We start from the raw sequence: 26,433 nt of genomic DNA, 5'->3' as shown, positions 1-26,433 counted from the left end.
TTTGAGATGGAGTTTCATTCTTGTTGTTCAGGCTGGAGTTCAATGGCGCCATCTAGGCTCACTGCAGCCTCCACTGCCCAGGTTCAAGTGATTCTGCCGCCTCAGCCTCCCAAGTAGCTGGGATTGCAGGAGCACGCCTCCAAGCCTAGCTATTTTTTTTGTTTTTAGTAGAGACGGGGTTTCGCTATGTTGGCCAGGCTGGTCTCAAACTCCTGACCTCAAGTGATCTGCCCGACTCGGCCTCCCAAAGTGCTGGGATTACAGAAGGAGCCACCACACCCAGCTGAGAGCTTTTCTTTTCTTTCTTTTTTATGATTTGTTTTTCACTGACAAATTAAAAAATCACATGTATTTATTGTGTGCAACATGTTGTTTTGAAATTTTGTTTACATCCTGAAATGTCTAAATGAAGCTAATTATATGCATTACCTCACATATTTATGGTGAGAACACTTAAAATCTATTCTCTTAGCAATTTTTAAGAATTCAACACGTTATTAACTGTAGTCACCGTGTTGTACAGATCTCTTGAACTTATTTCTCCTAACGAAAATTTTTTGCCCTTTGACCAACATTTCCCCCAGCAATCCCCCATCCCCCCATCACCCAGTGATCACCATTCCACTCTCTGCTTCTATGAGTTCAACTTTTTTACACTCCACATCTAAGTGCGATCAGGTTGTATTTGTCTTTCTGTACTTGGCTTATTTCACTTAACATAATGTCCTCCAGGTGTAGCCATGTTGTCCCAAATGACCAAATTTCCTTCTTTTTAAAGGCTGAATCTTATTCCATTATGTAGATATATCACATTTTCCCTAGCCATTCATCTATTGATGGACATTTAGGTGGATGCCATATCTTAGCTATTGTGAATAATGCTACAATGGACATGGGAGTGCAGATATATTTTTGACATGCTGATTTCATTTTCTTTAGATATATACCCAGACTGGGATTACTGGATCCTATTTTCTTAATAATAAGACAAAGTCATTCACTGAGAAGAAGAGGGGAGATGTGGCCAGTTGGAAGAGAGAGCAGATGGTGTGAAATAACTACCTGAAAGAATAGGCAAGTACACTCACTATGGAAGCACAGTAGAATTCCTGGTCATTGTCAAGTGTTCATTTGAGGTTTATTATCCAGAATTTAAGGTTAAAGCATCAATTTAAAATTAATCAGTCTGGTTCTATGATTTTCTTCAACAAGTAGCTACTGAGCAGGTGGAGAGTTGAGTTCACCAGGGAAACCTACAAGCCTACAGGGCTCTACCCATTTACAATATCCTATCTTTAGAACCAAGGGAGGGTGGCAGAAAGGAGAACCAGAGAGTGACACTATGTGGTATTCAGACTGCTGATCCCTTTAAATGAGTTTCTATTTTAAGAGGCTGGATGTTAATAGTGCTTAATTTAATCAGCTTCTTACAGGTTAAGAAGGAAATTGAAAATCTTAGTGAGTACTGAGACAAGTTTTCATCAGAAGTTCAGACTAATGAGCTAAGAGTGTTATAGGGCAAAGGGGGATGACTTATCTATTTATTCCAAAAAGCAATTATGACCCTGCAGGACAAATTCTTTGCCCTGGACCCTGTTTACCTGGCTCTTATTAGGGTCTGCTAGTTGCTTGTATTGGGATCTTTTCTTCCCGTGAGCTATCATTTCTTAGACTGGCCTGCAGAATCATCCCAGTAGCTCTGCGTTCAGTACAGACCTTAGGACAAGGAGATTTTAGGAGCTCTTGTTCAGAACTCAGTGGATTCTAATCTCCTTACTCTGGCATACAAGCCTTTTACATAACACAGCTTCAACCTGCGTTCTCAGGTTCATTTCCCACCACGACAGGCTGGTTGTAGATCCTTGATGACTTCTACCTTCAGCAATCCCCCCTCTCCACCTGTGACATCCTTCATTGCCTTGTCCACCCAGGGAGCTGTTATTGTTCCCTCCAGGCTTCTCAAATATTCGCTCTTCAAGCTTTCTCTGATTCTATTCCTCCTTAGTTTTCCCATCAGCACTTAATATCTGGCTCTCCAAGTACTTATCACATCACGTTGTGATTCATGTATTTGTCTACACAATGTTTCTTCAGCAACTATGTCAAACATATCTCTGCAGGCCCAGCACTTAGCACAATGCCTTGCATATAATGAGCACTTATGTTTGATAACTAACAGCATCAGATCCAATTTGCTGTGAGAAAAACAACAACTCTAGAAAAAGAGCTTCTACCTTTTTCTTAAAATAAAACCCCCAACTGATTTTAAGATCTACAGCAGTTTGGCAGTTACTATAGTGAAGCAATTAAGTTTTGGGGTTCTACTCAGAGACCTAAGCTTACATCCCAACTCTCTACCACTTACGAGTCAAGTACCACTTGAAGTCTCAGTTTCCTCATATGTTTAACAATGAACATAAGAGAATGGATTTCATAAGCTTGCTGTATAAATTCATGGAGACAGCGCATGCAACGTGCCCTCTCAGTGTTTGCAGTGCTTAGCATATAATGGGCAATCAACACTAGTTATCATGATCAATTATTATGAACTGTAATTCTCTGGAAGCTAGATTCTGATTTATCTCCGAATCTTTGTCTTGAAATCTTCACTATTTTAATTCCTCAATAAATGCATCTCTGCCTTGCATTGCCCCTTTCCCTCCCCAACCCCCAGTTCAAACTACCACCCCAAGATGAGGGTAGGAGCCTAGCACCTGGTCAACCAACCTCACCATCTTAACTGCTGGCCTGGATCTCTCAACACTACCTTCTGAAGTTCCCTAATGTCATACTCTCTTCCTGCCTCTGCAGACACCATCATCTCTGGTGGGGTGTTCTCCTGACTCCAACTTTTCCTGGGCTTCTCTCCCTGGTGATTTGTATTCCTTAGCATTCCCGGTTGCCTTTCCTTCCCTCCTCCGTTGAATCTACTCCCTCTCCAATATCTGCCCCACCCCCAGCTTTTCCACCTCCCTCTGGGTCTGTACTGAGTGTCAAGGTTAACCCTATTTCCCATTTGTGGCCACTATGTACGTCTTATATTTGCTGTGAACACTTCTGCTGAATCCTATCACTGCCCCCAAGAGAGTGTGCTGACCTAGCTAAATTTCTTGAGATTCTTTTCCAACAAGGATCCCCAGATAATCACACATATTAGATTATACTATACTTTGTTACTGTTAACCAGAGCTATCTAAACAATCTAATCATCTCCTCCCAGCTGGAGCTCAGAAGTGAAAGAATTCTGGCTGTAGTAGATGGTAGTGAAAAAAACAAGAGCTTTGCCTTTAAGTCAAATGATCTTCCCAGCCAGAGCTTTAGGCCTATGTGATATTCTGACTAGAACTCTCCACTACCAAATAATCTGGGGAAATTACGTAGATTTACAACAGATGTAAATATGTGGAAACAAGGAGAACTCCATATTCTAAATGTTTACATGTTTCCCAAACCTCAAAGTTAGAAATGGCCTTAGTCTACTCATTTAAACTAAAGTCTCAGTCAATTGAAATGGCAAATTTAGCCGAGACAGACAGAGAGAGGAGAGAGAAACAGAAAGAGAGAGAGAGAGAAAGGAAAAAGAGAAAGAAAAAAAAGAGAGAAAGAAAAAGAGAAAAAGAAGCACAGCAAAGCGAAATGGGCCCAAAAGCTGCCCTGGAACTGACCTCTAGATAAACAAATTACCCTTAAATAGAGCTGTCAATTAAATAGGCATTTGCTTCCGTACCATCAAATGTATTAACCACTTTATCTATAAGACTATTTTTCCTTAATTTTTACTCTCATAGAATTTTGTATAAATTTGCATGAACTTGTAAGAAATCACTTCATACATAATAATTATGTCCTGATTATATAATTACATTCTATAAAGAAGACATTTCTAGACCTAAGGACCTCTATAACCTGAAATAAAATGCTTGTACTACCTGTTTGGACGAAGGGAGGCAAGATGGTGCACCTCCGGGTTCTTCTTCACCAGCTTTACCGGCGCGCGCGCGAAAATGCAGCCGCGACCTGGGACGGTGCAGACCAACTGGGCATGCGCCAGGTGACGTCAATCCGAAGAGACCAAGATTTACCTGGTCGCACCTGTGGAACGCCCACCGACACGCCCGTGCCCTGCCTATTGCCCTCCCACTCCTAGAAAAGCCACTCTCGGCCAGTGAGCCACGCGGCCTTCTCACCGCCTCACTCCTGTCGGGATGTCGGGACTGTGGGAAGTCCATCAGAGAGCCCCACCAGGGGGTACTCTGCCGGCCTCCTTTGCTGGAGGCCGACAGACCTCCCCCACACCTTAAGTGACCAAAAATAAATGTGCAGTTTTGCTCCTACACTTGCCTACTCGCTGGTTCTTTTGTGGCCGCTGGGCTGGTCTTAGAAAAACAAATCACTACCAAAAATGCATTTCCTGCAAAACAAAAGGGAGTTGATTATTTTTATTTCCTAAGGGGAGAAATCATAGGGCAATAAAATTATTCCGTTCATCCTATTAGTGGTTAGTTAACCAGATATGGGAAAGGAGGTGAGTGCTTAGGGGAGAAAAATCACTGTTTACAACATTTTGAGTGATGGTTCCTTCAGCAATCACAATTCTCTTCCTCCATGTTAAAAAAGGAGCAGAGCCGAGAGGGACTGCATTATGCTTTCCAGACTTGCAAAGGATGCCATCCAGACAACGTGGAGAAGGTTGGGGGAAGAAGAGCCCAGATCTCTCCTAAGGCTTCAGCTTAAAGCTTCCATGGGGATTGGAGTAGAGATTCACTACACATCTGCATTCCAGCAACCCACTCCCACGTTTAAGCTGCTATTCCCAAGTGCCTGTTACTAAATATAGCTCCTGCCTTTCAGACTGACAGGAGAGCTCCCGCTGTGTACACCCGGAGCTGAATCTTCACACACTCCTAATATGGTTAGCCCTGCAGCCTATCAGCCCTTGAGCACAGAAGGGAAGCAGTGCTGCCTTTACAGGCTTCCTAAGGTTAACCCTTTCGTGGAAGACAGGATGGAAGACTGACCACTGGGAGCTGCAGATTCTCTGGTTACAAATAATAATGCATAAAATTGACATGATCTGGAAACCAGGATCCAGTCTGCTTTCCAAATACAAATACTTACGGATGGTAAGCATTAGATGGAGGAAGCAGGGCAAAAGGAACTGCCTAAACCCCATGGGTCATTGATATGAAACAGGTAAAGAAAAATAAAAGTGGGAAAGAAAACGTTCTCAGGTGGGTGGTAAAGGCAATAGAAACAAAGGGACTGACCAGTGTGTGCCACCCCTTCCCCAGAGACTGTTCTGTGGGAGCAGCTGCTGCCCAGGACAAAGAGGAAAACAGGTGTCCCTGCCTACTTTACAGCAGATCCCAAAAGAGAGCACAGAATGGGTTCCATGGGCCACTCAATATGCTTCCCAGTATTTATGAGACCCCACCACCCCAAGGGCAGGGACTGTAACTTTCCAGCAGGGTATCCTTACCTGCTGCCTAGATGGAGCTGATTTATCAAGATAAGGGAATTGCAACAGAGAAAGACTAATTCATGCAGAGCCAGCTGTACGGGAGACAGGAGTTTTATTATTCCTCAAATCAGGATAATTTAGTAGGCAGGGGGTCAGAAAGTGGGGATTGCTGATTCGTCAGGTCAGAGATGAAATCATAGGAAGTCGAAGCTGTCCTCTTGCTCTGAGTCAGTTCCTGGTTGGAGTCCACAAGACCAGATGAGCTAGTTTATAGATCTAGGTGGTGCCAGCTGATCCATCGAGTACAGGGTCTGCAAAATATCTCAAGCACCGTTCTTAGGTTTTACAATAGTGATGTTATCCTGAGGAGCAACTGGGGAGGTTTAGAATCTTGCAGCCTCCAGCTGCATGACTCCTAAACCATAACGTCTAATCTTGTAGCTAATCTGTTAGTCCTACAAAGGCAGTCTAGTCCCCAGGCAGGAAGGGGGTTGGTTTTGAGAAAGGGTTGTGATTGTCTTTGTTTCAATGCTCAACTATAAACTAAGCTACTCCCAAAGTTAGTTCAGCCTACGCCCAGGAATGAACAAGGACAGCTTGGCGGTTAGAAGCAAGATGGAGTCGGTTAGGTCAGATCTGTGTCACTGATCTGTGTCACTGTGTAATAATTGTCTCAGTTATAATTTTTGCAAAGGCAGTTTCAGGACCAGTCTATATTTCAGAGCGCTGATCAGAGGCCAAAGGTTCTGGAAGAAATAATAAGAAAGCACCAGCCAGCAGTTAGGCACTGAATGCCCCTAATAACTCGCTCAAGTGTTAGGGTGAAATACTAAAATCCTCTTCCTGCCTCTGGAAAAAAGAGAAATCCCTGTGCCGGCTTCCCAAGAAGAGGGCTATTAGAACTGATGAGTTCCTTTCTGAGAGAGAGTGATGTGTAATAAAATGAAGTGAAGTTCCCAGAGGCTGTTGCTCAGCGCACAGATTTTTGCTGCTGCTTCTCAGCATTTCACGGGTGTCCATAATTTGGTAGAGAGGTTATATGAATGGAAGATGGAAAGGGTAAGGATTTTTGTAAAGAGCATCAAGTATTTATTCCCTCAAGAGTTCAAATGTGGGTACTCTTGAGGGTGGGTCTGGTCCTGCTCCTCACTGCAGGCCAACGAGGCTGTGATTATTTGCCTTCTGAAGTCCTATGTTAGGAAAATGGTTTTCTACATTTTTATCAAGGCCAGAATCCCAAGAAGCACATCAGAGGTAATTCTAAATTAGAAGTGACAGAGGTTGGGCTTATCTGTAACAAAAAGCATGACCTAAACTGCTGGATATCATCCCATTCCTAAAGAAAAATGGTTGGGCACATGCAGTGAATTTCTCTGCTGTCCAGCCCCGCCCAGGTTTGTGTCTGTTCCACTTATTACTGCCTCTCTTGGGTGGCCAAGGACTCCACCTTTTGTCCCACTCAAAAGCCAGGGTGGTTTTTTGAGCAAGACAGGTAGATGGGAGCTCAGCGGAGTCTCAAGTTGCAGACAGGTGTTCTTCTGCTGAGGACTGAACCCCAGGCAGCTGTGGAAGAAAGGCTCCCTCCTGGCACAGGTGAGACCTGCCTCAAAGGCTCTTTGCTTGGGTAATGATAAAAGAAAGACGGCCACCTGCAGCTTTGGCTTGGCTTCCATGTGGCTCTTGGCCACTGGCCATGCTCTGTCACCTCTGCAGTCTTTTCTCCCCTCCTGGTAACCCAGATCTGGCCCTTCAAGGGCACCTCCCACCTAAGTCTTTCTGTGTTCCAAGAGGTAGGGTGGGCAAGATCTCCTACCCTACTTCCCCCTCTCAACCCCTCCCCCACAACACACACATGGTTTTCTTCTTCGCCTTTGTTGTTGCATAAACCCGCAAGTGGGACACTGAGTTCCTCTCAAAGTCTTTACTTTTAATTCAAATGAACCCTACGAGTAAATAAGAAGCAAACCTGTAATTAACCATTTATTTCCCTTATGGTTTTAGATACAGCAATCCTAATTCTTCTTGGATCAATGTGGAAGCCTCTAGCAACTACAAAATGAGGAAGGAAGGAAAGCATAGAAATTAATAGATAAGATCTTGTACTATCTAATAGACACTGTTACAAAAGGAATAAATGGCATGCAATTGGCAGAAAACAAACACCAAGAGGAAGTTAAAGCGTGACTTTGGGCTGGGTGTGGTGGCTCACTCCTATAATCCTAGCACTTTGGGAGGCCGAGGCAGGAGGATCCCTTGAGGCCAGGAGTTCGAGTTTCCAGTGATCTATGATTGCACCATTGCACTCCAGCCTGGGTGACCGTGTGAGACCCTGTCTCTTCAAAAATAAAAAATTTAAAAAAAGACTATTTTCAATAAAGCTTAGATAAAAAATGCTTTGTCAGAACTTCTTTCAATACCCATATTTGTAGCTCAAATGAAAAATTTAAAAAGAAGTTAAGGGATACTTCTCTCAAGTTCTTTCAGTGGTTACAGTTAACCTCACTAAATCATAACCTCAAAGCTACAACCGAACTTTAGGCAGCCTTCCCTACCCCACACAGGGTTGGTGAAAATATCTATAGCAAAGGTTGGTACTGCTTTGGAGCTTTGCATGTCAGGAGTACCAGGTTGTTTAAAAAATGTGGACCATGAACCTAGCATGTTCATATTTGCAAATGGTTTATATTAGAAATTAATATTCACAAATAAGGTTTCTTTACTTCATTTAACAATTATATTTTGAGTTCTGCTCCATGTTGTTCTTTACGGTTAGCCGATAGAGATAATGTCATGACTGAAGAGTTCCTACTCATTGGAGCTCTTAGTGGAGGAAACAGATAAATAAAAAGTAAAAATAAATACTGATTTTCATCATTACTATGAAGGGAATAAATAGGGTGATATGATGAGTAAAAGAATACCTGCAACAGGGGCATTATTTTAGAAAGTACAGTCTGAAGAGAAAGACCTCTCTGAGAATAGTACATTTTGAGTTCAGACAGGTCTGGAAGTACAAAGGTCCTCTGTACAAGAGCCAGTTTAGGATGAGGACCGGAAGCAACATCAGTGCATGGCTTGAGTCTTTGGCAAAACGAGGGGAAGGAGGAGAGAGAGAAGGTTGGTCAGTAGGGAGGGACCAGAAAAGGCCACAAAGAAAGCTGACGTTTTAATTCTAATTTCAGTGGGAAGGCATGGAAGAGATTTTAGCAGAGAAGAAATTTGATTTGAATTCCAGGTTTAATGCCAACAATTTCTAAGTTGTGCTCTAATTATTAATAACCACAGCTTTATCACCCAAGCGACGACCATGCAGACACCCAGAAAACTGTGCCGCGCTCGCATATCATCTGATACAAGGAAGGTGCTCTTCCCAGTTTAGCCTCTTAAAGTTTGAAAATTCTGCATCACGAGGAACTGTGTCATTTTGGAAGTTAACCTGTGTCACAGAATCCCAGGTAGAAATGCTCCTTTCTTCTTCCTCTGGGTCAGGAGCTAGTGAGTGTCTTCCTCTCTGATTATATCCAGGAAAATAAACAGCCCCCGTGGCCAACCTACATAGATGAACTGACCCACCAGGTTATACAGAACAGCAGTCACCAAACTTTTTGGCACCAGGGACTGGTGTCATGGAAACAATTTTTCCATAGACTGCTTCAGGGGGAGGGGGTGATAGTTGGGGGGGTGGGGGAAAGTGAGGGTGTAAGGGGAGTAGGGGGAGGGATGGTTTCAGGATGGAACTGTTTCACCTCAGATCATACCAGCCATTAGATTCTCATAAGGAGCACGCGACCTAGATCCCTCACCTGTGCAGTTCACGATAGGGTTTGTGCTCCTGAGAATCTGATGCCCCCGCCGATCTGACAAAAGGTGGAGATCAGGTGGTGATGCCCACTTGCCTGCTGCTCACCTCCTGTTGGGTGACCCGGTTCCTAGCAGGCCAGGGGCCAGTATTTGTCTGTAGCCCGGAGGGTTGGGGACCCCTGATACAGAAGACCTGTTAACCTGACCTTGGTACCATATTCCAGGCCTATGAAACTACACAGGTGAAGACAAGCAAGCTCCCTATTTCAGACATCAGACCTGGGAATGGACTATTTGTAAAAATGGTACATGAATAATATAATGATTTCAGCAGCTGTGCTTTGGGTGAACTTTCTTCCTTCCAATTTTGCCTAATATCTTGATGGCATTTTTATAGCTTCTGATACTACAGCTTGTTAGCACTCAGTGAAAACATCTATACTGAATTCTTACCTTCCTGAGTCTAACTTAACTTCTGGTGACTTGGGGGTGAAGAGAAAGGGGGCTGACAATATTTAATTTGGAATGGGCTGAGATATATTTTTCTGTGGGTAGATATTTTCTCTGCAGAATTGACCACCTAAATGTTCAAGAGCTACAAATGAAGAATGACATGCTTCCCATGCCATTGGCAAGGCCTCGAGGGTCTCAATAAAACATCACTTAATATTCATGAGGTTTCTTTCATGCATGCCCTCCTTAGTCTCAGGCTACAGAGCGGGTTAGGTGGAGGTGCTTATGAAGTACTCTCTGATGAACAGAAGCATAAATCTCGAGTTTAATTAGTAATGCTATTCAGCTCCAAGACGAGCTGACATGCCCTTTGTAAGGCTTTGAGTTGGTAAAGCCAGGGGATCAATATCAGTTTAAAGGTTGTTTCTCTCTGTTCACACGTAGAACACAACAAAGGAAATAATTCTTCTAGGAAACAGCAGAGAGATCAGTTTCTTCAAAAGTGGGTGAAGACGTAGACAATGACCATTTTTCACAACAAACATCAGCAGAACCATTATGTGTTTGAAACACAGATTTAATGGGTGGGTTTGTGTGAATGTGTGCATTTGGCAAAGTTCTCAAGAGCTGTTCTTTCTTCATGGGGGAAAAAAAGAAACTCAGCAAAGGCCAAGGAAACTATTTCAGCTAAGAAAGGAACTGCAATGGTTTGTAATGTAACTCATGAAATAATTGTAACCAGAGCCAGAAAATGCAGTCATTGGAAAAGCCTCAGTAAGAGTAAGACTGTGAGGGGCCCCAGACAGCTGTGCTTTCGTCTTTACAGTCTCTACTACAGGAAAATGACATTATGATGACTTTCAAGACCTATATTTCTTTATGAAAGAAACTATTAGCGAGAATAAGAAAATTATAGACAGGCCCTAAAAATGGAATAGAAGAGGAAGTTCTTTTGGGTTTACTTAGAGAGAAAATAATTAAACTCCTTTGAAATGATCTTTTATCTTAAAGTACAAAAGAGGCCCTTGGGGAGGGAAAAGACCGTGTCCAGGACACATGGTCAGATCAGGCCTTCACAGGCCAATTGCTGAAATACATGAAATTAAAAGCCATCAATTTAATTAGGTCACCTTAGCACTTTGATCAGGGAGACCATTTACCAAGTGTGACATTGCTCGATATTTGGCTATTACAACAGAAAGAGGAAAAGTAGGATCAATGGTTGAAGAAGCGCTCATGGATATGTGCAGAGACAAAGTGTTTAATGAGCAAGTGAGTGTTCCCTGTGGTTGCTGGGGTCTGGATTTGCATTTGCTCTCCTCAGATGCCCTTCTCTGCCTTTCTCTGTCCTGTTCTGTACCGCAGAGACGGCTGACTCCTACACACTGTCTAGGCTACTGGACCATTGGCTTTTGATTGGAATTGAGACTAGAGAGTGGGTGGAAAGACAGATATGGGTATTTTCCTCTGCTCTGCCCTCTACTTTCACTGCTAAGCTCTGACAAGGCAGCATCTTCTTAGGCCACTGTCTCCAGGCCTCTAGTTCTCAGTGGGCTCTGGGAACCCCATTCCGCTGCCTTTCAGCTCTGCAGATGATAATGGTTTTCTGCTCTTGCCAGTCTCTGTGGCCTTACCATCTGCCTTCACCTTACCCACACCTTTCACAATAGCCCCTCTTAACATTTGCTTCACTCAGACCTCTGGAGTTGAACTGTTTTTTTCTGCCAGAACACTCATATAGTCCTAAATACCTTGTCACACACAAGACAAGACTACAATTGTATTCTAAGGCAAATGGCTACAGTATACCATTGGTACCTTACTTAAATGCAAAGCTTTCATGTGGAAAATAATGTGACATTAGTACAGAACTTGGATTGGCAGTTTGTTGTTTTTTCATTGTTTTCAGCAGGGGTCCATGTTCTTCCTCTAGGCATGACAGAAGTCTGGGCCTGAGCTCCAGATACCCATTATAAAATTTACATTACTAGGAACCCAGAAAGATAAAACAAAACAGCAGAAGTTAGTTGTAGCAAGTTTTCTGAGTAGTGTTAATGTTATAGTCTTGCCAATGCACCGCAATGTAGCAGTCTCTTGTTGTTTGAGGTATACCAGGGTTCTTTGCCTCGTGACCAAGAAAATTAAGGAGCATGGACACAAAGGGTGAGGCTGGAATGAATGTTTAATAAGCAAAAGAAGAAAAGTCTCCACCAAGGAGAGAGGGCCCAAAAGAGGGCTGCCAACTATGAGGCTGAGTCCAGGGTAGGAACGGACTGGGAAGGGGAGGAGCGTGCTGACTGGTCTGCAGGCTGTTTTGGAGAAAGCACCGCTTAGAAAGAGGTATCATAGTGTAAAGAACCAATTGGAGGCAGAGGTGAAGGCTTGGCTTGGGACCTTGGCCTGGGACCAATCAGAGGCTGAAGTGATGACTCAACCTATGTAAATGAAGACTTAGCCCACAGCCAATTACAGAAAGGTAGGCATATGTAAAATAGGTGAAAAGTAAGAGACCAATAGGTGAAAATAAGTGACTAAGGCATGCCAAGGAGAGAGAAATGTGTCCAAATAAGGGTAGAATTTGTTCATCTGGGTTCACCGAGTAAGCATCTCCATTCAAGGATGCAGGCTCTTTCTTATCTGGGGCCTGCAGTTTGATTTTCAGGCTGTTCTTTGTTTGATGGAATTTTTACCAGGGACTCACCCTAACTGCCTGCCTGATGGGTTTCTTACTTTCTCTTTTCTCATTGAAAGAGTTTAGGACTCTACAAATATTTCCCAAAGAATCATTTACAAAGGAATAGAGGCATTGTGCATTTGCTTTCCCCCAGCTATAAGAAGGTAGTCAAGACAAGACACTGGTACATAGACAAAAGAAAGATAGAATAGGAGAAAGCGGAAGACGAGGAGAGAGGAAAGAAGGAAAGAAAGGGTCGAGGGTGGGGAAAAGAGAGAACTATAAATTCTTTCTTAAATTTCAGCTAGGGCTAGTAAATTTTCTTTTTTTTGAAAACTAAATAATTTATTTGCAGAATTAATAGCAGGATTTTTGCTTTGTAGAAAGGGCCAGCCTACATAGATACTTAACTTATAACCTGGAACTGAGAAGCCTTTCGTAAACAACTCTATCTAAAATATTTCACCCTCTCCCATCCTTGGTCCTCCACCATAATCCACTGCCCCAAGATGTGTTTCATTGTTTTCACCAGGCACTTGGCACCACCTAACATTACATGACAGTGCTTATGTGTTTGTGGATTGTTGCTCTTGCACCTGGAATACCAGCTCCATGAGGCCAGGTGTCCCGTGTGCTTGTTCACCAGCGCCAGGTAGACAGTGGGCATCAAGGTTCACGTGAACAGGGGAACCCAGCAAGGCTGGAAACCTGCAGTGGTGATTTCTCCCGAAAGGCACGTGGATGACTGATGTTGACCAAACAGCTGTGATGACGTTTTGTCTCAGGAAGTCTGAATCCAGGACACTTACTTATTCAAAGGCATTTCTCTCCAAAAATTACTTTTTTGTGAAAACCTGTTTCAGGGCTTGATTCACATGTTGTTCGTGGCAGAGAATGAAGTGTCTCTTTTCTCTTCCTTAGTGCTGTGTTTTCTTCCTATGAAAAGAAAAAAGAAAAGACTCCAGATGGAGAGCCTCAAATTGTCAGCAGATTTTTTGAAACTCCCCTGGAATTTGTATTGGTGATACAGAGTTTGGTGCAGGCTGACAAGTGAGTAATCTTCTATCTTATCACTTTAATTTCAGGCTTCAGAGATGCCCAGCTCTGTTGTTCAAAGAGTTTTATTAAAAATTTGTGAGGAGGGGAAAGCAGTCTCTCTGGGCCTGTCTGATTTCATTATCTCTGACAGAGCATGCAGATGGCGTGGAGCCAGTGGAAGGCCACAGACAGCCATTCATGGCACCGGGCTAAATCAAAGGCCTCTGGAGCCTCCCCGCACTGATCATACATGTTCTGATCTGTTGGGATCTTAGTCCATGTTCCATTGCTTATAACAGAATGCCTAAAACTGGGTAGTTTATTTAAAAAAAAAAAAAAATTTACTTCTTACAGTAATGCAGGCTGAGAAGTCCAAGGTCACAGGGACATGTCTGGTGAGATGGGGACTTGTTGGTGGGGCCTCTGCAGCATCCCCAGCAGCACAGGGAACCACAGAGCAAGGGTGCTCAGCGCGCCGGCTCAGGTTTCACTTCCTCTTACAAAGCCGTTCCACACCTGTGATAATCCATTAGTCCTTTAACCCATTCATCCAAGGATCTATGAATAGATTAATCTATTCTCAGGTCTGCCCTCACGACCTAAACACCTCTTAAAGGCCCCAACCCTCAATACTGCCACATTGCAGATAAAGTTTCAACATGAGTTTTGGAGGGGACATTCAAACCATAGCAGGATTTCTCACACATGAATTCACGTATGAGAAGCATACATGAATCTCAATACATAACCCAGTGTATGCTTCTCAGTTATTAAACTGTAGCAGTCTAGTCAAAAGACACAGACCTACTAATCCCCAACCTTCAAATTGCTTCACTTAGTACAGTTTCTGCTGTTGCTCATCTCACTAGCAAAACTGCATTCTCTGATCATTTTTCCTGTAAGTCCAGATTGAGCGACAAGCTGCCAACAGTTCCTCTGCCAGCTTTGATGCATAGTTGGAATCTAGCATTCCATAAAGGCATTCGGATTGCATTTGGACAATGTTTGAATCATCCTAAGTATAGGTACAGACCTCACGATACTCTTAAAGGCAAGGATTGGTCTGACAGCACCAACTAAATTGGAGGTCCTGGGGAGGGGGCAGAGTGGCTTGCCTGTCCCATAAGAAGGAGCACTAGGTCATATGAAGGCAATTAGCCCAGCCAAGCAATCTGCCCCTTCCCATACATATTGTTCTAGTTGCCAAGAGGGGTCTCCAACTTTAAGAGTGGCCATACTGAAGGATGTCCAATGGAGTTTTGTAAAGAATTGGGAGGAATAAAGTGCTGGAAGGAGTGCACTGGTGATACAGAATGGGCAAGAATGCAGAATGGGCAGGTAGATAGTCAAGAGCCCCAAATTGGCAGTCTGGATTTAAACCCTAGCTCACTCACTGGCTTCATCCTAGCCTTTCTCAACTCTCAAGAAATGGTAAGCTCTCAATGGAGAGCTTTATAAAAATGTCCATGTCTAGGCACAACCCCAAAACAATTAAAATAGAATCAAATTAGAAGCTCTGCTACTACCTGAAAGTTCTAGCAGAATGCATAAGGTTGCATGATTCAAGATATTAAAAGTGTGGGAAAACCGTAAATGCAGAAAATGCAAAGCAGATGAAGAGGTTGAGTTTCTTTGGTTCCCCTGGCTACACTCACTCTGAGAGATGGCGGTAGCATTGCTAGAACCAAAGGGTTTCCAACCAAAGAGAAAAGTACAGCTAGGGTGACCCAGGACAGGGAGGGTCACCTCCTGCTCAGGCCCCAGTACTCCCTAGCTGCCTTGAGGTCTTTGGATACTCCCCGGCCTACACTCAGGCTATAAAACTACCTCATCCACCTAAGGCCAGGCAGCACTACCTCTGATTCTTTGTTAAAATCCCACTGACCACCAAAGAGAAAAACATCACCACTTCCTCAATCGACCCCTTCCATCTTATCTAAGAACTTTGTTCTTGCTTAACCTAACCCATTTCCTTGCACAAGAGAAAGAGGATGGCTTTTTTTTTTTCTTTTATGTTAGAGACCGTATTAAACTTGGCAGTGTACAGACTTTCATTCAAGGATTCACTGCCCTGTAACAGTCGGGTTGTGCAGGGCACTGTCCATGTCCATAGAGCTACAGGTGATGGCCTTGGCCCTAAGGTCCCTGAGGTAGACATAGATTAGACAAGCATGCTACAGACACAAAGTGCAAATGAGTGAATTAATAGACACCCACATACACATGCAGGAAGCCATTAGCATGGCAAAGAAAGGAACATCACAGCAATAACAAAACCAGGAGAAAACCCATTTTCTTTTTCTTTTCTTTTTCCTAAGTGAACTCAGTAAAGGTAGAGAATGACCCATTTTAACCTAGACAGTGATCAGATGATTCATGTAAACTGTGATTTTCACTGCTTCTTCCCCAGCCCAAGACATAATGGTTTTCTTTGAAGAACTGATGTTGCACTCTAAATGATACATTGGGCACTAGAATTCAGTGTTCTGTTTCTCTGTAGGATGATAATGGAAACTGGAAACATATCTAATTCTCAAGTTACATAATTAGTAACTTTACACCATGCAAAATTAAAAAAGAAAAAAAAAGTCCTGCTACAAGATAGCATCTCAGGAGGTAAAGCTGAAGTTGTTCTGTAGATTTGAAATTATTTAGTATGAAGGCTTCTTTAGCCCTGAGTTATTACTGTTTGCTTCTTCTGTTAACATTGCCATGATGATGATGATGATGGTGATGATGATGATGATTATTATTCCTGTCGATCACTGTGAAGAGGAAATATCACCATAGAAATTTGGAGTCTAGAAAGTGGGAGAGAGAAGGGGAATGGCTCTGACACACAGACTCAAAACTACAGCTCTCTGCATCTCCTGAGAAGCCTTTCAGAAAGGTGTTTTCTTCAAAGAGAAGAATTTAGGATTAGGTTTTCTATTTCTAGTTTTCATGAGACCCAGAGAATGACACAATTCACTCTTTGGTGAATAACCCCGTGGAAGGCACAGCAGACCAAATAAGAAAAGAAATGATATGAAGATAAGCTAGAAGACACTGCATCTGTAATGGGATAAATGAACCAGTCCCCTTTTCTTCTCCTTTTGCTTCTCCAGGTATGTAATTATTATTTCTTATCCACAGACTCAATGTGCCTTTTTCCAGAACACGTCATCTTAAGTTGACTTAACAAAGTTATACTTTTGATCTCAAATCTTCTTAAATGTTGGGTTTCAGTTCTCTGAGCACGTCAGGGGATTCACAGAGGTCTATACCACAGTCAGTCATAATTAGGAAATGACTTGAGTAACAACTGGAATCAGGACCTTTTTTTTAAAAAAAAAAAAGTATTTCCCCTGAACAAAGAGAAGTTCCTCTTTCGGTGAAATGCATCTTTGTAGACCTAATGGCTAATATCTTGTTTTCTTAAAGGGCATTTTATCTCCTCCCTGGAATCTCGATCAGAGAAGTAGGGTCACTTCCCCCACTTCATTCTCCCCTCACCCCAGACACACACGCTTGCTTTCCAACTCTTTGCTGCTGAAGGTGTCCCTTTGGCACACACAGAAGGGGAGAACAGCCTCTCCAAGCATATCTTTTAAAGTGAGAGGAGCAGGGTCGGCAACTGCAACCACAGCAAACAATCTACATCAAGAGTGCAGTCTTGCCTCATAGGTGAGAATTTAGGCCAATTCAAATATTTCCAAAACACCTCTCAGAGCCAAACGCTCAGCCCTGTGCACTTAAGTAGCAAACACTGCGGTCCTCAACTCGGGGAGGCAATCCTCCCTGTTGGTGTTTGATTAGGTTCACATAAGAATATTGACATATTTCAAGTTACTAGTAGGTCTAGTCTCTGAGATTTGCAGAACTCCATACCATAGCTGTCATTGAATGCAGTCTGTACTAAACTCTTAATCACAATCATTAATGTTTAATAGAACCAAACAACGTACAAGTAGCTTTTACATCCACTGTATCTGGTGCATAGTAGGAGCTGTGAAATGAGAAATGGATGAATGCAAAATGACATGATTTTTAAGAGATTAAAATGACCTGCCAATGCTGAGGAAAAGGGGGGTGATGAGAACTCTCCCTGGTGTTAGAGTGAGCTTCACTTTCCAGAAGAAAGTTCCAAACATCTATATTTATGACAATGTTCCATCTAGATTTCCAAAACAGTTCCCATTTTGATTAATTTGGCTTCTTGTTGCCATAAATACCCTTGTACTTGCCATATTGGGTACCTTGTATTCTTAGTTTATTGTCAGCATAACTAAGACTTGCTGCAATTTTTGCTGCATACCCAGGCCTCTTAAACACAAAAAGCAGTCCTAGGTCACTCTCAGCTTCTAGGCTGCAAGTATACTATACATATATATGTGTGTGTGTGTGTATGTGTGTGTGTTGTGTGTGTATATGAAGAATGCCAAATCAAGGTTACAAAAGTTGTGAGATGATTTATACATCAGCATTAAATAATTGAATACTTCGAAGCCCCCCAAAATACAGTGTAATTGTGCTATTCATGTGAAATTTATATAATTCTGTGTATGCACACACACACACACACACACTCACCCTCTTTGGATGGTGTGGTTTGTTACTGGGTCACCAGTTTAATGACATATAAACATCTTTTGGTTGTATCCTTGGATCCCCATATTTCTGGCTGGCTAGAAGTTCATTTGGATATTATGCTAAACACCTAACTGGGAGGTCCTGTATTGATACTAAATGCCCTTCTGGCTGCCAGGTGAAAGGCCTTAGGGTGCATGCTAATAAACCAGCCCTGAAGAGTAGTACAGGTTCCGAGTAAACTGTTCTGCCTAAGGGGAGACAGCACATTCCCAGAAACGGACTGGGAGCGTTGTCTGAGCTCTGTCCTTTGCTGTCCTTGCTTTGAGCTCACAGTCTGGGAAGAGCTGGGAAAAGCCCTGTGGCCTGGAAACAATTTCATAGGCTGAATCATTTTGAAAACTAACTGGAGAGTTGTTAGAACCTCTGCTATGGGCTCTCTTTTCCACAGTACCTTCAAAGGGAGCGATGGGTAAAGCGCAAACAGAATCAGCTTTCAAAACCTCCCTGGCTTCCCATCTGCTGCTTCTGCGGGCTTCCTGTGGGAAAAGGGAACCGCTGGCCTGTGGGAGAGGAATCAACTATTTCCCAAAGCCACCGGGAGAGCACTTTTCAAAGGCAAAAGGAAATCTTCCCATGAAGCTGTTAGTTACCAAGTCCGCACTGAGCAAGACAGTGGTGGTGAGTTTTAGGGATGTTTTAAAGCCTAGGAGGGGAGAGTTTTACTTCTATGTCTATTAACATTCATAATCTGTGTCCTCACAGCCCCTATTCCTGGGGCACCAGTACTTACAAGTATTATGATAAAAAGATTTTTAGTCAGGCGCGGTGGCTCCTGCCTGTAATCCCAGCACTTTGGGAGGCTGAGGCAGGTAGATCACCTGAGGTCAGGAGTTCGAGACCAGCCTGGCCAACATCTCTACTAAAAATACAAAAATTAGCCAGGTGTGGTGGTGCACACCTGTAATCCCCGCTACTCAGGAGGCTGAGGTAGGAAAATCGCTTGAACCTGGGAGGTAGAGGTTGCAGTGAGCCAAGATCATGCCACTGCACTCCAGCCTGGGCAACAGAGCAAGACTCTGTCACAAAAAGAAAAAAAAAGGATTTTCTACTAAATTAAGGGACAGAAATATAACATGGCAACAGGTTAAAACAAGACTTAGGAACTCCTGTATGTTCCTTCTCTCCCACCATCCTCCATGAATGCAGGAATTGGTGCTGGCTTCGTGAAATATCTTTCCTCTGTTAGGAATGCTGCCCCTCCCCTCTGACTCTATCCTTATCCATAGCTGTCCAGGGTCTGGACCACTTCATTTGGTAAAGCCTTGGGTCAACTTATTTAATCACTCCATATTCATTTTAGTGATTAAACCATGGAGAGAGTGAAAAGTAAGGGATACTGAGAGTTTAAATATTATTGCAGCTCCATAGAGGCAGACATCATTGAAAAGTCTGAAAATGTTATATTAGCCATGCAATCTGTGTCTCTCATGTGCCTACTCATAGCATTGAGGAGTCAATAAAACTGCTAGGTAACTAACAATAATACCGGTTTTTATTGAGCACTCGTATGTGCAAGGCAAGGTGTTAAATGCTTTTTATACATTAATTTATTTAACTCAGTCAACTCCTGAGAAGTTTGTATTATTTCTTCCCCTTTTGCAGATGAAAAACTGAGGCTTAGAAAGGACAAGTGACTTGTCCAAGGCCACACAGGAGTGTTGGTGAACTCAAGATTCAGACTCACACTACTTAACTCTAAAGACAGAGATGAGAGAAAAGGAAATATGTGCCAAAATTCTCACGGCATTTACCACCTATTCCAGTCATCTGAGACTTAACGTAGTCTCACATGTGTCAGTTATCATTTCAAGTTTTATAATCACATTAAGATTGCAAATTCCTTGAGGTCAAAGACTGAGTTTTCTACTTCTTTATTTTCTTCAGAGTCCCTAACATAGCAATTTGTACAAAACAAGCAATTAATATGTGCATTAATAAATCTACAAAAGGGGGAGTTAAATTATTATCAAGTGAGTTGAAGAAAAAAATGAGCCTACTAAGATAAAAGAGGGTGAAGATGAGGATGTGTCTTCCCCATTTTCCAGGATATGGGTCATTCTAAAAAGACAAATTCCGGGCCTCTCTCAAGCTCCAAAGGAGGGAACTATCCTAGGTTCATTAACTTTCAGAAATAGCTACCTTGAAAAGGAAGAGGGCAGTGGACGCTTCCAACAGCCTCCTGAATATGTCAGTGGGAAATGATTCTAGCAAAGCTCCAATGTAAATCAAGCTTGGCTCCCCAAAGCCCCAGATTCGTACAATTTCAGAGGCTCATCCCTTTAATAATCTTTCTGCTCTCTCCTGAGGGCTTATAACTTCTACAGTGGCTGGAGGGCAGAAAGAGTCACAGAAGCTCAGCCCTGATACAAAAGTAAGCAGAAGAGAGACTGTGAGCCATCAGGAGTGAGCAAGATAAGCAGCAGAATCCTCTAAGCAAAACCCCCAGGCAGAAATGCCAAGGACCAAGGTCCCAGAAAGTTTATAGATTCCAATAGGCTTGGAAAGAGAAGCACCCTTACGGCACAGCCTCAAAGTCAAGCAAAAAGGCCATGCTGCTCTCATCACAAGAGGGCTGTGTTGTCTACACTGTCTGCTTTTGAGAAGTGTGTCTCCCATATGTGCACACGCGCTGCATGCACAAGGCTGCCCTAACTGTACTCAACTCTGTCTTTCTTGTCTATATCAAAGTACGCAGCTGTGATTCTTTTCAACAACACTGGACTCTAGGTGGCCATCGTGCTTCCTGGGGGCAGCTGCACGCAAGTCAGTATAAAGTGGGAAAAGTAACATCAATAGATTAAGGTGAGTAAAACACCCCCTATCTTTGGTCTTCTGATAATTCAGCAGTAACTGTTGCCTAGATTTTGGTATCTCTCCTTCATATGTACAAGTAGGATGTGTTACTCTTTAAGACAAAATTCTGGGAACGAGGGGAGGAACATTCTCTTTTCAACATTTGTCTGGTGCCATTTCTGTATATAATCTGTGGCTAAAGCCCAGCCCTATGGCTGGGTAAGTGTCCTAAGGCTGGGCCCTCAGGACACCACTTCCCTCGCAGACCTATATCCTAGCCAGCAGGATCTCCGCCAGCAGTGCACATCTGTGATCGTGGCCCAGGGAGGAGAGGCTTGCCCTCCCAAATGCTGCCTTTGTGGACAGCTTGCCACTCCTCTTGTGTGATGCCAAAGCCTACCACTGAGCTCAGGTTTCCCTCACTGCAATGTGATACGCTGCCGTTAGGTGCCTGGTGCTATGTCTGCTGTTTTGAAAATGAAAATATTTGCTTCTAACTCCAGCTACCATCTGTTAGTAACCTTTACTCCTATCCATATGCCAGCTTGAAACTGCCACTATAGCCTTTGGGTCTCCCTGGACTTTCACAACAGACTAGACACCATATCCTTTTAGAATGGTTTGGACAGCCAACAGCCATTGTCATGAGCTATTCACAAGCATAGTCTACTTTTTTAAAGGGCTGCAGTTGTGTGCCACTTCCAAGCTACCATGGGGAGGACCAAGAAAGAGAAACAAAGGATTAGAAAGTAAAACATGAGAACATAACAAACCTATGGAATTCACTACATCTTTCAGAATATAACTGGCTAGACTAAAAAAATGTGCATGCTATCAAAGAAAGTAAATGGAAAAAATAATATCAAATATGTTTGATATTTCAAGGTAACAGTGACACAGCAAAAGAGGAAGACCCTATTTAAGAAGTGGTACAACCCATGGGAATTTAAAAACAGGTGAGGATGTGTAATATTTGACAACACTATCTCCAAGAAGAAACAAGACTCTAAGCAATGCAATAATGATACTGTTTCGGATATGAATAAAGTAGGTCTAGCCTAAAAGCAGGTGTCACAGGCAAATATTCCCTTGTGGGTAGTAGGCATCTTAGCAATGAGAACAATAGGAGACATTTAGTGCTGGCATAGATAGAGGTTCCTGGTTGCCAAGTTAGTTGTTCATGATCATTACTTATCATTTCTTGCTTACCAAGAAAATTATCAAAATATGAGTTTGCTCTGTGATTTAGTCAGGGTTTGCCACAGACACAGAACCAATAGAATATGTATATATATATGTATATATGTAGAGAGAGAGACAGAGAGGAAAATGAATTTATCAGGGGAATTAGTTTACTTGATTATGGAGGCTGAGAAGTCCCATGATAGACTGTCGGTGAGCTGAAGAACGAGGGAAGCCGGCAGCGTGCTCAGTCCAAATCTGAAGGCTTTAGAAGCAAGGAAGACAATGGTGTAAATCTCAGTTCAAGGCCAAAGGTCCAAGAGCCCAAGGGTCCACTGGTGTGAGTGCTGGAGTCCAAAGACGGGAGAATCTGGGGTCTAACCTCCATGGGCAGGAGAAGATGGGCATCCTGGCTCTGGAAGAGAGAGCAAGAAGTCATCCTTCCTCTCCCATTTTGTTCCATCTAGGCCCTCAGCAAACTGGAGAGTGCCTACCCACATTGAAGGTGGATATTCTCCACTCAGTCCACTGACTTACGTGCCAATCTCTGCAAGCATCCTCACACCTTAGGTAGCCCAATCATTCTAATCAAACTCCAAGTCACCTGACTTTGCTATCAAAGCAAAGAAGCTTTGTTCCATAAGAGGAACAAGTTTAGTGCCTACTGAAGTAGTGAGAATAAATAATGTTTTGCCAGCTATCTGGGTGCCTCTTAATCTGGCCAAGTTGATGCTCAAAACCAACCATCACACTCTGGCACAAAGCAAGCTGGGACCTCAATACCCTGTGTCACTGGGGAGGACTTAAGAGTTTTAAGTCTAGATTTGATGGGGCAGTACTGAAAGAGAGAAGGGACTAATCCAGTCAACCCTTCCTGAGCAGCCGAACTGTCAGAGGTACAATGTAGAGACGGCATGAAATGTTCAGATAGAATTCAGCAACCCTGGTACAGAGGAGTCCATGGTAGAAATCAGGAATCGAGTAACAACCAAATATAGCAAGTGGCACCACATTTCTAGGCATATAAAGAAAGAATAACACCTAGAATGTGTAAACAATTTGCTGGGCTCTGGGCTAAGGGTGTCACAAATCTTGTGAAGCTACCCAGTGAGAGAGGTACTATTTTTATCCCCCATTTCTAGATGGATAAATTGCAGTTCAGAAATTGTAACCCCATTGGTACTTGCCAAGTAGGGATATAAACCAAAGCTCGAGCATTTCACCCTGCACAGTCTGATTCTTCAACATTCGCCCCACCCCTTCCACATTAGATACCTGCAATAAAGTTAGGACTGGTTTTTACTGGTCTTAGTCAATCATGGTGATTCATTAACCAGTGGTGGTTCGGGAACTAGACTAGTCAGCATCTAGCCTTTCCCTACTAAAATTATTGACTCAAGAAGAGCATATGACTTAAATTGGTCCAAGGAAATGAACAGGAAGAACTTGGGCTCCAAAGATCAGTGAGAAATGTTGATTTTCCCTCCAGAAGTGAACAGAGAAGCGCATGATACTGATTGTTACTCAAAGCCACCATACTACTAAGTAGAGCATTTACCTTAGGATGAAGTCTTCCTTGTGGATTGTTGTGTGGAGAGACAGAAGGACCCTTGTTTATTGATGACATAATTAAACAGGAGGATCAACAAGATTTGTGGCTGTCCTACCTCTGGATTTTGTTTTGTATGAGCCAAGAAATATCCTCTCTATTTAAATTACTTTGAATTGAGTCATCATTTCCCTGCAACTGAAAACATTCTAACCAATATCTACTTCATGGGACCTCCTCAGAAAAACAAGGAAGGAGTAATAAAAACCCATATAGATGATATCCTTCATGTGAGCCATTCCTTAATATGCCCTTTCATAGATGAGAAGGGTAAAGTCCAGCAAAGTTGAGCAATTTGTCTTAGGTGACACAGACAGTAATTGATAAGGCTGGACTGAGTTCCTCTGAGTATCTGACACCAAAGTCTGTATGATTTCCAATATGCACAATGAAAATCTTGGCCAGTAATGAAAGGTATGCAGATCATATTCCAGTCCTATGCAGAAGTTAGGCAAAGGTTCACTGAAGATAAAATCTAATAAGTAATCTGGTTTTCACAGCAGAATACCAGTCACAGCAAAGAACTTGTGTGCTGGGCAGAGAAAGCCTCTTGTATGGCTGGGTCAACATGGCAGGAGAAAGGAAAGGCTGTGATTCAGAGGCTTATCCCCAGCACATTGGACACTGGGTGGAAGGCCAAAATGTGACCTTCAGACTCTACCAGCTGCTGTGTATGAGGCTACTGATCACCCTTCCTGCCCTGGTCAGGACTGGCTCAGCCACCAATGGGGGAGCATAGCAGCTCGAATGAAACATCTAGAAAAGACAGAAGATGGTAAAAAGAAAAAAGGAAAAAGAAAAAAAGGGAGGAGAGTGAATCCAAAGATATTAGGAACATAATCATTATGAATGTAATAAAAAGTGACTCCAAAGTCTTGGTTTATCAGGATGTATCAGTCCTCTCTTGCCATTACTGTACTATGTGCAAGTTTTGATTACCTGTTTCGAGGTGAGTTTTTACATATATTATTTTCCTAAAACTGGTTACCATTCTGTCCTAATTTCTTGCTCAAAATTTATATTTGCATCTGAAACCAAGTACTATGGCACCTGACTACCTTTCCCAATCTGTTCCTGTTTCAGAGCTGCACATATGGCTGCTGACGTTGAAGACAACACTTTATTTTAGGGGATACCAGTCACATGGCTTCCCCTCGAATGGTGCAGTATACAGTCTGCACAACGATACCCTGTAGTCTTGCCTGGTTCTCTTAATTCCTTATGCAAAATTCATCTAAAACTTTTTAAATATCATGTTTTTGCCAGATGTGGTGGCTCATGCCTGTAATCTCAGTGCTTTGGGAGTTGGAGATGGGAGGATCACTTGAGGCCAGAGTTCAAGACCAGCCTGGGTAACATAGCCAGCTCTACCTTCTGCCTTCCCATCCCCCCCAACTCTACAAAAACTTTTAAAAATTAGCTGGGCATGGTGGGACCAGTTCTGAATGGTGGGACCAGTTCTGAATAACTGTAGTCCCAGTTACTCAGAAGGCTGAGGTGAGAAGATCAGTTGGGCACAGGAGTTCAAGGTTAGAGTGAACTAAAATCGAGCCACTGCACTCTAGCCCGGGCAACAAAGTGAGACTCTATCTCTAAAATAAATAAATTTTAATTAAAAAATTTATTGTGTTTGAACCTATTTTTACTGTTACATATGAGATAGGTTCGCTGATGGTTGCCACAGTTGCTCAAGCAGCCAAGTGGAAAGGAAAGTGTTCTGACTTTAGTTTCAAACAAATGTAGGCTGGAATGCTGGGTCTGCCATCTACTTACTAGTTGACCGTGGCTAGGTTAACCAACTGAGCTACTATTTCACTATCTATAAAATGACAATAATATCAGCCTCATAGTATTAATAGAAGGATAGGTACTAAATGAGAAAAATATGTCAATGTATATTTTTGTTGTTACAATTATTCTTATTAATATTATCAAAGTCCCTAGCATAGTGTCTGCAATGGAAGAGATTCTCAATAAATATTAATTCCCTTATTGAATTTCAATGTCAATTTCAGTCCCTTTTCCTGGCAGGGGATAAACTTAGTCCAGCAGATGTCTGTATCCTAAGTGAGGAGGACAAACATTTTGCATTTTGCAAATTGTATCTGTTGAGAAGTTCTGGGTTGGGGGAAGAGGGAGAGACATTCTTTGGTCAGACATTTAAAAAGTACTGCATTCTATCCCTACTCTTAAAGATTCTCATTGCTCATTCACCTATTAAAGCCTTGAAAAATCTCACTTCAAACAATGTGAATGTTTTACAACATATTTCTCTAATTTGATCATGAATTATTTTTTACATTAGACAAATTAATATTCATTAATGTGTTCCACAGAACATACTTTGGGAAGTGTTGGGTTAGGGCTAGAAACTAGGGAAGTTGAATATCCTCAGGGTAAAGATTGGTGTGACCAAAAGATGACACTAACCAGATGGGTACCAGATGGGCACAAAGTTATTCTGCAAAGCAGAATCATATAAGGGACTAAGGTTATGACTTAGTAAATGTATATTATTCCCTCTGAGCAAAACAGGAGGAGTGTGAGGAAGCAGATGGATAAAAGAGGACAAAAAGGGAGAACAAAAGCATCCATCACTATATCAAGCATTTATTGAGCAACTACTATGTGAGGGATGTAGAGATGAATAGCATTGTCCCTGCATTAAGGATATAAAGAAAACAGAGTAAAGAGAAACAGACAGAGAAGGGCCATAGGAAAAGAAAGATAATAGATTTAGAAGAAGGAAAGAAGATATACTTGAGGAAAACTTGGTCAAGATGTACAGGT

At 42.5% G+C, this 26,433-nt stretch overlaps 1 long non-coding RNA gene across 1 annotated transcript in view; it reads right to left on the bottom strand.

The window, feature by feature from the left end:
• Positions 1-5,610: 5,610 nt before the first annotated feature.
• The window catches only part of LOC111551229, an 88,187-nt gene continuing 67,364 nt past the window's right edge, over positions 5,611-26,433 (bottom strand). Inside the window, exons 6-8 of the long non-coding RNA XR_002734300.2 lie at positions 22,209-22,449; positions 13,780-13,943; positions 5,611-13,325 (exon numbers count right to left, since the gene is read on the bottom strand). This is a non-coding gene — a long non-coding RNA (uncharacterized LOC111551229). The remainder of the gene's footprint in view (positions 13,326-13,779; positions 13,944-22,208; positions 22,450-26,433) is intronic.

The sequence above is a fragment of the Piliocolobus tephrosceles genome, chromosome 10, assembly GCF_002776525.5.
Source record: "Piliocolobus tephrosceles isolate RC106 chromosome 10, ASM277652v3, whole genome shotgun sequence".
NCBI lineage: Eukaryota > Metazoa > Chordata > Mammalia > Primates > Cercopithecidae > Piliocolobus > Piliocolobus tephrosceles.
This window is presented reverse-complemented; position numbering and strand designations above follow the sequence as displayed.